Here is a 10,397-nt window from a genome sequence, read left to right on the forward strand (position 1 = left end):
CTAAAAGGATTTTACAATGTAGCTCTAGATGCAAGTCTAGACAATATCAGGAACTGACGGATCTCATGACTCAAGACAGAGCATTTTGGGTATCAGTTACTTCTTAGGATTTCTTAAAAAAATTTTGTGTGTGTGTGTGTGCGTGTGTGTGTGTGTGTTTTAAAGTGAACCACTGCCCAATATGAAAGTTTAATCTTCTCCTGAGACCAAGGCTTTTGAAATCACTAAACTCTTCGATCAATTCAGTGAAACTTGTGCTGTCAGTGACTGAACTCTGCCAACAATGGTTTCAGAGTTCAACGCTCAAAAAAGAGAACAGCTCCAAGAGTTCTCCCCACTAAAAATGGCTCCAAGAGTTCTCCCCACTAAGAACATGGGCCCTTGTCTTTCCCTACTGTCTTATCTCCTCTACCACCCTCTTCCTCTTCCCTAACACCTCAACCAGTGGCTTGGATGAACAAGCTGATATTTATAACTTCATTACTGGAAAAGAAAGGGTCTTCTAATTTCAGGAATTAGCACCTCTGAGACAGAATAATTCTGCTTGTATACTCTCCAATAAAAGACCTTCCCTCCTCATCGATTTCCATCTCCAAAATGGCAACTTTGGTAACTTATGAACTGACTTAGTCCTTTGCAGGAACAGCAATAAGTTTAGGCAGGGAACACCTTGACTTACAGGTTTCAGACATTCACAGCTTTTAAACAGTCTCTCACAGTCCTTATTTATGGTGCCAGTGACATTTTTTTTTAAGGTAAAATATTCTGGACATAGAAGCAAATCATTAGTTGTCTGTTCTTTTCCATTGCTTCACCATTTCCCTATCAGGCCCCAAATGTTAATCAAAATGATGCTACCCATCCCCTCTCCCCGCTCTCCATCCCTCCCTCCCCCAAATAATACACCAGTAATAGCCAAAGACTGCACACATGCTATGCTCTAAAAATGCAGAGTTACCACTATTGGGAAGAAGGCTGTGGGTTGTGGAGATGCTCTTTGAAGATCTACAGTGTTTTTTTGCTCTCCCATACCCCCAATTCTGCAAGTTTTGTCCTTCATAGGAGGCCCTTTGCTTTTCTCAGCAAAGTGCAGAAAAGGTTGCCTTGAAGCACTTATCCCCTTTCCCCTCCACTGGGATGGGTGTGTCAACTATACAGCTTGAAACGGCTTTAAAGCACTTGGGCTGCTGCAGGGCACAGAAACTATACTGGCTCTTCAAAGGACATCTTCTCAAGCCACCTCTATGGTGTCAAGACAAGTAGAACACCCTTCCCTTCCCACTTGAAACCCACAGTCAGATGTGACAGGGGTGGTACTCAGGAGCGTTAATTCTTGTCATCTTTTTTGTCATCATCCTCCGAGGGGTAAGAATGCCACGTCAGCCTTTCCTCATAGAAGGATATGACAACCTGTGGGCACTTGACATTGGCTGCCTTGGCAGGGACCAGGAAGCCTCATCAGAGTTTTTCCATTTCGTCCGGAACATGAGCTCTCCACTGGAGTCTGTAGCTCCAATAATCCCCTCGGCTCCTCAAGCAAAGCCTGGTGGCTTTTCTGACTCGTCTTTCTTCTTCTTTGGTTTGCTCTCCTCTCCCTTATCTTCAGAATCAGAATCAGCTTTGCGCTTGCCTCCCTCTGATTTCTCTGTCTCGTGCTGTTTCCTGTGACTGCAGAAACTCAGCAAGGAGGTCGGGGCAATCCAGGTTCTCTTCTGGCTCCCATGTGTTGTCCTCATCTGAGAAGCCCTACCACTTTAGGAGGTATTCCACTTTGCCCTCTACCACTCGACGGTCGAGAATTTCTTCCACCACATATTCCTCTTCCTCCTCTTCTAGCACCCCCTCCACTTTCTTCTTGCTTTGTTTTTTCCCCATAGTGCCCGCCAGCTTTCTGGTGTAAAGGGTGACGCTGCTCAGAGCAGCGCCCAGGAGCCCAAGAAGAATCGGTGCTGCCCTACTGGCGCGTCGCGTCGGGTCGGCTGGGGGAGTGGCGCCCAGGAAGGCAGCAAGCCGGGCGGCCGCAGTGCAACCCCTCACTGAAGCGGCGCACCGCAGGCCCGGGCAACGGCCCTCCCCTCGGCCGAACAAAAGAACCTGGCACGCAGCGCTGCCCGCCCGCCCGCCCGCCGATCATCTATTTAAATCTTAATAAAAATTCCAAAGTCTTTGAGGAATATACAAGATTTCATAAGAAGGAAAAGTCCATCTTCCTGGGAAACTTCAGTTAATTAGAGATGACTCCTTGCTGAGGTTGAGTGGGGATTGCCAGTTAGTTAAAGACCAGTTAGATCGATGGGTGAAGAGGCTCTGGGGGTTGTGTCAGTCATTCCAAGATGTATTCAACAGGAACCAAGCAAAATGGTGGAACAAGTCAACTGCTGAGGTTGGGTCCACATGGTTAGTACAGGAGGATAAAACGTTTGGAGGGAAAAAGAGAAGCCTTTCCCTGCTTCATCCTATTGACCTTTTGGCTAAAGAGACGTGATTGAAAAGGAAGTGGCTGATGCCCTAGGTGGAGAGGACAGTGAGAGCAGCTGGCTGTGGTCTCACGTGGGTTGCATTGTTTGTGTCCTGGGTCCTTTCCTTTTCTCTTTCCTTTTCTTTCTCCTTACTTTTCTCTTTCCTTTCTCTTTCTTTCCTTTTCTCTCTCCCTTCCCTTTCCTTCCCTCTTCTTTTCTTCCCTTCTTCTCCTCCTCCCCTCCCCTCCCCTTTCCTTTCCTTTCTGTTCACGTCCTCATTTTGGTAGAACACCTCCGATAAACTTCTTCTTTTTTTGAGATGGAGTCTCGCTCTGTTGCCAGGCTGGAGTGCAATGGCGTGATCTCTGCTCACTGCAACCTCTGCCTCCCGGGTTCAAGAGATTCTCCTGCTTCAGTCTCCCGAGTAGCTGGGACTACAGGCGCCCGCCACCACGCCCGGCTATTTTTGTATTTTTAGTAGAGATGGGGTTTCACCATGTTGCCCAGAATGGTCTTGATCTCTTAACCTCGCGATCTGCCTGCCTCGGCCTCCCAAAGTGCTGGGATTACAGGCGTGAACCACAGCGCCCGGCCTCCATAAACTTCTTAAGGAAGAATGCCTGGGAGATGATTATGTTTTTAGTCTGTGATATGGTTAAGCATTTTGTCCTCACCCAAATCTCATCTTGAATTATAATCCCCGTAATTCCCACATATCGAGGAAGAGACCAAGTGGAGGGAGGTAATTGGATCATGAAGGTGGTATCCCCCATGCTGTTTTTCTGATAGTGAGTGAGTTCTCAGGAGATCTGATGGCTTTATAAGGGGCCCTTTCTCCTTTGCTTGACATTTCTCCTTCCTGCCACCTTGTGGAGAGAACCAGCTACAGGCAGTTCTTTATAACAGTATGAAAATGGACTAATAGTGGCCGGGCACCGTGGCTCACGCCTGTAATTCCAGCACTTTGGTAGGCCAAGGAGGGCGGATCACCTGAGGTCAGGAGTTCGAGACCAGCCTGGCCAACATGGAGAAACCCTGTCTCTACTAAAAATATTATATTAGCCAGGCATGGTGACGTGTGCCTGTAATCCCAGCTACTCAGGAGACTGAGGCAGGAGAATCTCTTGAACCTGGGAGGCAGAGGTTGCAGTGAGCCAAGATTGCACCATTGCACTCCAGCCTGGGCAACAAGAGTGAAACTCCGTATATATATGTATATATGTATATATATGTATACATATACATATACTATATACATATATATTCTATATATACATATGTGTGTGTGTATATATATAGTGAGTGTGTGTGTATGTATATATTTGCTGTCAGCCTATGATTTTAGGTTGTGTTCCTTTGAGGCCAAGCCTGTCTGGATGCAAAGTTGGTCACCTTTCTTTACAAGTAGGCTGCTCTCTCCTTTTCCAAATGGCCTGGCGTTACTGCTTTTATTGTGTGAGCACCTGAGTCCAGAGAGGGCAGAGAAGGTAAAGGTGAAGGAGGGGGAGAAGAATTCCCAATATGCATTGTTATTCTTTTCCAATCAAAGTACTAAATTCTTTACCTGGATTATTTTATTTAATCCTTTAAATAACTCCTTGAGGTAGGAATTTATTTTTATTCCCATTTTATAGGTGAAAAAATGGTCCTCAAATTCTGCTTTTTCTCTTTCCCAAACACATCCTTTTATTGCCTGCCCAGGGATTCTGGGCTCCCAGAGGTGGCCAAAAGGAGGGGCTAAGGAACACGTTCATGACAGCCTAGGGTAGAAAGAGCTTGGACTTTGGCCTCAGACTTATCTTGGTTTGAATTCCAGTGCTGCTACTCACTGGCTATGTTAACTCTTGCAAGTTATGCAAACATTGTGGACATTCACAGGTTTTATTTTCTGTAAAATCAAAACCAGTGTGCAATGATATAATGTTTGTAAAGATTAAGACATGTAAAGTAGCTCGCCCGGTATCCTCGGTAGATAATAAATATTGGTTTCTTTCTGCTTCCTTCTTTCAATTGGAGATGATGGAGATGAACTGGAGCTTGAAGCTGCCTTGTGGAAGGAGATGGAGGAGAAGGAGGCTTTGTGGGAAGTGACTGGGAAGGCAAAGCTCACCCTGCAGTGGCGAGTTGCCATGTGTAGACTGGTTGTTGCATCCTGAGTTCCTGGTTCACGGCCTAAAAAGAATGTAGGGTGAGGCTGGGCACAGTGGCTCACACCAGTACTCCCAAACTTTGGGAGGCTGAGGTGGGAGGATTGCTTGAGTACAGGAGTTTGAGACCAGCATGAGCAACATAACGAGATGTCATCTCTACAAAAAATACAAAAATTAGCCTGGTGTGATGGTGCATGCCTATAGCTCCACCTTCTCATGAAGCTGAGGCTGGAGGATCACTTGAGCCTGGGAGACTAAGGCTACAGTGAGCAAGATCACGCCACTGCACTCCAGCCTGGGTGATGAAGTGAGACCCTGTCCCAAAAAAGAAAAGAAAAAAAGACTGTAAGGTGTTTTTCCAAAAGGCTAGTACTGGGCAGTGCCAGTCAGTTCTCTGACCCAGCCCTTAGAATACTTGTTACCCCCTAGTTTCCTGGAAGAGGGAACTATAAAGACTGAATGAGCAGGGTGGGAGGTGTGGGTGAGGCCCCACTCTCTGGGGTGGCCAGGATGCCTCAGCATGGGAGACACCCTCCATTGGAGCTGCGGGGCTGAGAATCAAGGTCCAGAAAGGAAGAGTATCTGGAACCCAGAAACATTCCTCAGGGGGATCTTTTTTTTTTTTCTTTTTTTGAGATGGAGTCTCACTCTGTCGCCCAGGCTGGAATGCAGTGGTGTGATCTTGGCTCGCTTCACCCTCCGCCTCCCAGGTTTGAGCGATTTTCCTGCCTCAGCCTCCCGAGTAGCTGGGACTACAGGTATTTTGTATTTTCAGTAGAGGCGGGGCAGAGTGAGACTCTGTCTCAAAAAAAAAAAAAAAAAAAAAAAAGAAATGTTTGGAAAGGCATCAACAAAATATACTTACAGAATTAATGAATGAAGAACATTCATAACCCTGGTGCATAAAGAACATTTTCCCACATAATGCTTTCAATTTTCTCTAGGTCAGAAGGTGGGGAAAAGCTCTTACTGGTAGCTATTACTCAAAAAGAACACAGGGGGTCTCCACTGCCATGCCTTGGCCTAAAAGGATCTTCATTTTCCTTGGAAGTCATCTGCATCTGCCTCTCATAAGACTGTTAACTTAGTCCTTAAGGTTCAGAACAAAAATAGAAAATGTTTATGTGGGCCGGGCGCAGTGGCTCACACTTATAATCCCAGCACTTTGGGAGGCTGAGGCGGGCAAATCACATGAGGTCAGGAGTTTGAGACCAGCCTGACCAACATGGTAAAATCCTGTCTCTACTAAAAATACAAAATCAGCTGGGCGTAGTGGTGCTTGCCTGTAATCCCAGCTACTCGGGAGGCTGAGGCAGGAGAATTGCTTGAACCCGGGAGGCAGAGGCTGCAGTGAGCCAAGATCGCGCCATTGCACTCCAGCCTGGGCAACAAGAGTGAAACTCCGTCTCGGGGGTGCAGGGGGGTGGAAAAAGAAAACATTTATGTGCTGCTCTGGGAGATTCATTTTGACCAGATATCCAACTCTGAGCATTCAGGCTCTGATTTTGCCTGAAAGTGTTAAGTTTTATGCCAGAGAACCATCTAGGCAAATGTTCAGTGATGACTAAATGGCAGAGATGGAAAATGTAAGACATTCCCAGTCACCTCCCAAGGAAAACGATTTCCTGTGTTGCACATGGAGGATCGGGTAAGCAAGCACCCCACTGCTATGGCCTGGGAGGGGGGCACCATTTGAGAAAGGATTCAAAGAGAAAAAAATGAGACTGGGTGTGGTGGCTCATGCCTGTAATCCCGGCACTTAGAGAGGCCGAGGCAGGAAGATCACTTGAGCCCAGGAATTTGAGACCAGCCTGGGCAACATGGTGAGGCTCTGTCTTCACAATAAATAGAAAACTTAGCTTGGCGTTGTGGTGAACGCCTGTGGTTTCAGAACTACTTGGGGGGGCTGAGTTGGGAGGACCCTTTCAGTGCAGGAAGTTGAGGCTGCGGTGAGATATATAATTGCACCATTCACTCCAGCCTGGTTGACAGAGAACCTGTCTCAAAAGAGAGAGAGAGACAGAGAGAGAGAGAGGGAGAGGGAGGAACAGGGCTGTGTTCACGAGTTCTTTACCGATGAGGACTGATGAGGTTTGGGTGCCATTCTGCTCAATAAGCTAAAAGAAACAGGATGTTTTCTAATAAAATTCCATCTTTGTATCAGAGCCCAGCAGGCCTGCCTCACCTGGATCTCCTCTCACCTGCTGCTGCCTCGATTCAGTCTCAGGCACTCTCTGTCTCTCCCATGCCCTTCACCTGGTTGGTCTCCTTTCAGGCTTCAGGGTAAATGTTTCTTCCTCAAAGAGTCTCTCCCAGAATTCCCCTATCTCAGTAGATCTCCCCATTATTCTCTATCACTGGCCCCTGGTTTTATCCATCAAAGAACTTTCATTATTTTTATTTTATTTTATTTTTTGAGACAGAGTCTTGCTGTTGTCGCCCAGCCTGGAATGTAATGGTGCAATCTTGGCTCACTGCAACCTCTGCCTCCTGGGTTCAAGCAATTCTCCTGCCTCAGCCTCCTGAATAGTTGGGATTACAGGTGCATGCCACCACGCCTGGTTAAGTTTTGTATAAACTCACCTAGGGCAGGAGTACCATCTATTTCATTCACTGGTGCATACTGTTGAAAGGAAAACTTCAGCTGAATTAAATTTAAAGGAGTTTAATTGAGCAAGGAATGATTCGTGAATCGGGCAGACCCCCAGAATCACAGCCGATTCACGGAGACTCCAGAGTTGCCTTACGGTCAGAACGAATTTATTGACAAAAAAAGGAAGCGATGAGCAGAAATCGGCAGTGAGGTGCAGAAACAGCTGGATTGGTTACAGGTTGACATTTGCCTTATTTGAACACAGTTTGAATACTCAGCAGTCTGTGAGTGGGTTGAAGTATGGCCACTGGGATTGACTCAGGTGTTGTTACAGGTGCATGCTCCCAAGTGAGGTTTTCAATCTTGCCCGCCTATTAAGCCAGGTTGCAGTTTATCTACAAGGATTCAAATATAGAAGTATGGAGTCCTTCTCAGGCCATATTTAGTTTGCTTTAACAATGTGTACCTAGCACATAGTAGGTACTTAATGCAGAATGGCTGAATCGAGCTTAATAAGGAAATAACTAATGGTGGGTGAATGGGGTGCTTGTGAATAAGGAAAGTGGCACTAGGAGCTTCTAATCATTTAACGATTATTAATACATTAATAGAAAATTAATGCAAGTTCCCCAGTCATTTATGTCCAAAAGTGAGGTATATTATCTGCCTTAAATCTGGTATTCTTTACCTAGATCAGCCTTCAAGGCTTCACTTGTGATGAGAGAACTGGGTATGAAGCAAGTGGGCTGAAGCGAACAGAAAAAGAATTTACTCTGAAGCCTGTGGAATGTGTTTGTCATAGGCAGAGAGAGAGAGTCGGAACTCTAAAGCCTCTACTGGTCATGGGGTAGATGCGGTCCAAGTAAGTTCTTTGCATTTGCCTAGGACAGTGGTTCACAAATTTTGGTATCAACGAGAACAGTTAACTTCTATTTATTTATTTATAATAGATGGGCTATGCACCCTGAAGGAGGAAAGAGGAGATTGAAAGTTCAGGAACACAACAAGATGAAAACAACATTTTTGTTTTGAGACAGGGTCTCACAGCTGGGTGTGGTGGCTCACACCTGTAATCCCAGCACTTTGGGAGGCCGATGCAGGTGGATCACAAGATCAGGAGATTGAGACCATCCTGGCTAACATGGTGAAATCCCATCTCTACTAAAATACAAAAAATTAGCCAGGTGTTGTGGCAGGCACCGGTACTCCCAGCTACTCAGGAGGCTGAGGCAGGGGAATTGCTTGAACCCAGGAGGTAGAGATTGCAGTGAGCCGAGACCACGCCACTGCACTCCAGCCTGGTGACAGAGTGAGACTCCATCTCAAAAAAAAAAAAAAAAAAAGAGAGAGAGAGACAGGGTCTCACTCACTCTGTTGCCCAGGCTGGAACACACTGGCCTTATCTTGGCTCACTGCAGCCTCAACCTCCCGGGCTCAAGTGATCCTCTCACCTCAGCCTCCTGAGTAGCTGGGACTGCAGGCATGTGCCACCGTGCCGTGCTAATTTTTTTTTTAATTTTTATTTTTAGTAGAGTTGGGATTTCGCCAGGTTGCGCAGGCTGATCTTGAACTCTTGAGCTCAAGCTATCCACCCACCTCAGCTGTCCAAAGGGCTAGGATTACAGGCATGAGCCACCGCGCCTGGCTAGAACAGTTAACTTTTATCAAGCACTTCCTAGGTACCAGGCATCACGCTAAACACTTTTCAGGTAATTATTGTGGTTAATTCTCACAAGAAAACTGTGAGTTGGGACTAATATTATTTCCATTTACCGATGAGGAAACTGAAGCACGGAGAGGTGCTGTAATTAGTCCAAGCTTGCTGTGGTTTTAGTGTGTTGCCTCAGTGACTGCACACCAAGCCTGGGGCCACTTCTCTGGAGGAAGGGTTTCCATGGCTTCCCTGAGGCCTCAGCAGGACTTGGCCCCCCGGTGTGTGAGTTCTCTCTTTGAATCCTTGGAACCTTGGCCCACATCCGGGGTGGCAACTCCACACCTCAGGCTGGACGAACAGATGTGAATGTGGTGTGCAGGACAGGGGCCCTCTTCAGAATTTTGCCCACAAACATCCACGGTTTGGGTAGAATAAGTACAGCTAAATGGGTGGAGAATGAAAGACAGGCATAAAGGAAAGCTCTAAGTCCAGATACAAACTGGAGGCTGCAAGGATAAGGGCAGATGGAAAGACCACGGGCTTGAGAGCCAAGATAACCCAAATTAGAATGCCAGTGCTTTGCTAGTGAGATGATCTTAACAAGTTACTTAATCATTCTGAGTCTGTTTTCTTGCTGATAAAAGAGAGATAATAACCTACACAGAAGACCTGGAATTATCTCAGTGCTTTCTAAAATATGTTAGGAAAGAGGAAACAAGTGTCAAGGAAAAGAATGTGGTTTAAGACAATAGATAAAAGGAGGATGAGTTTGCAGAGAAAACCTCCATGCTGAATGAATTCCTGGAAATTGATTGCTTCACCCATGCCTAACATCTCTAGGTCAAAGGGGCAGAATGTTTGACTTAAAGATAAGATGAACAGCCAGGACCTATTACCAATTTAACATTGTTTTTAGACCCACATCAGAAAAAGCCAACACGAAACTACATTCGTGAGGTGGCATAATATCATAAGGACAGAAATTAGAAAGTAAAGTACTTGATTGCCTTATTTTTTTACTATTATTTTTTAAACAGATGAGGTCTTGCTATATCGGACCAGGCTGGTCTTGAACTCCTGGCCTCAAGCAACCCTCCCGACTTGGCTTCCCAAAGTGTTGGAATTACAGGCATGAGCCACTGCAGTAGCCCTGATTGTTTTAAATAGAAGAAGGTAAAGTATTTTCTCACAAAAATTTCTGAATGTGGGAGGCATCCTACTGACATTTTTTTATGTAAAATCTCCACTTTACAGATCCACCAAATACCAGTATGCTTTTATATTCCTTACCCTGCAGAATCCTATGCATGTGACCAAGCAAACCCTGCTTCTGTGTGTGATGATTGTTCTGCTTGTTTGTTCAGTTTCATGTGAAATTCGAGTGGGGCTCACACTGCTGGTGATATCCCAAGGCATCTCATTCAGCTCTCATCATTGCTTTTATTTATTTAATTTTTTTTTTTTTTTTTTTTTTTTTTTTTTTTTTTTTTTTTGAGACAGAGTCTTGTTCTCTCACTCAGGCTGGACTGCAATGGTGCAGT

General features: G+C 45.7%; 1 pseudogene; it reads right to left on the reverse strand.

Moving 5' to 3' along the window:
- Nucleotides 1-1,326: 1,326 nt before the first annotated feature.
- LOC104656436 lies at nucleotides 1,327-2,041 on the reverse strand (annotated as a pseudogene).
- Nucleotides 2,042-10,397: the final 8,356 nt, after the last annotated feature.

This window comes from Rhinopithecus roxellana, chromosome 14 (assembly GCF_007565055.1).
Source record: "Rhinopithecus roxellana isolate Shanxi Qingling chromosome 14, ASM756505v1, whole genome shotgun sequence".
Lineage (NCBI taxonomy): Eukaryota > Metazoa > Chordata > Mammalia > Primates > Cercopithecidae > Rhinopithecus > Rhinopithecus roxellana.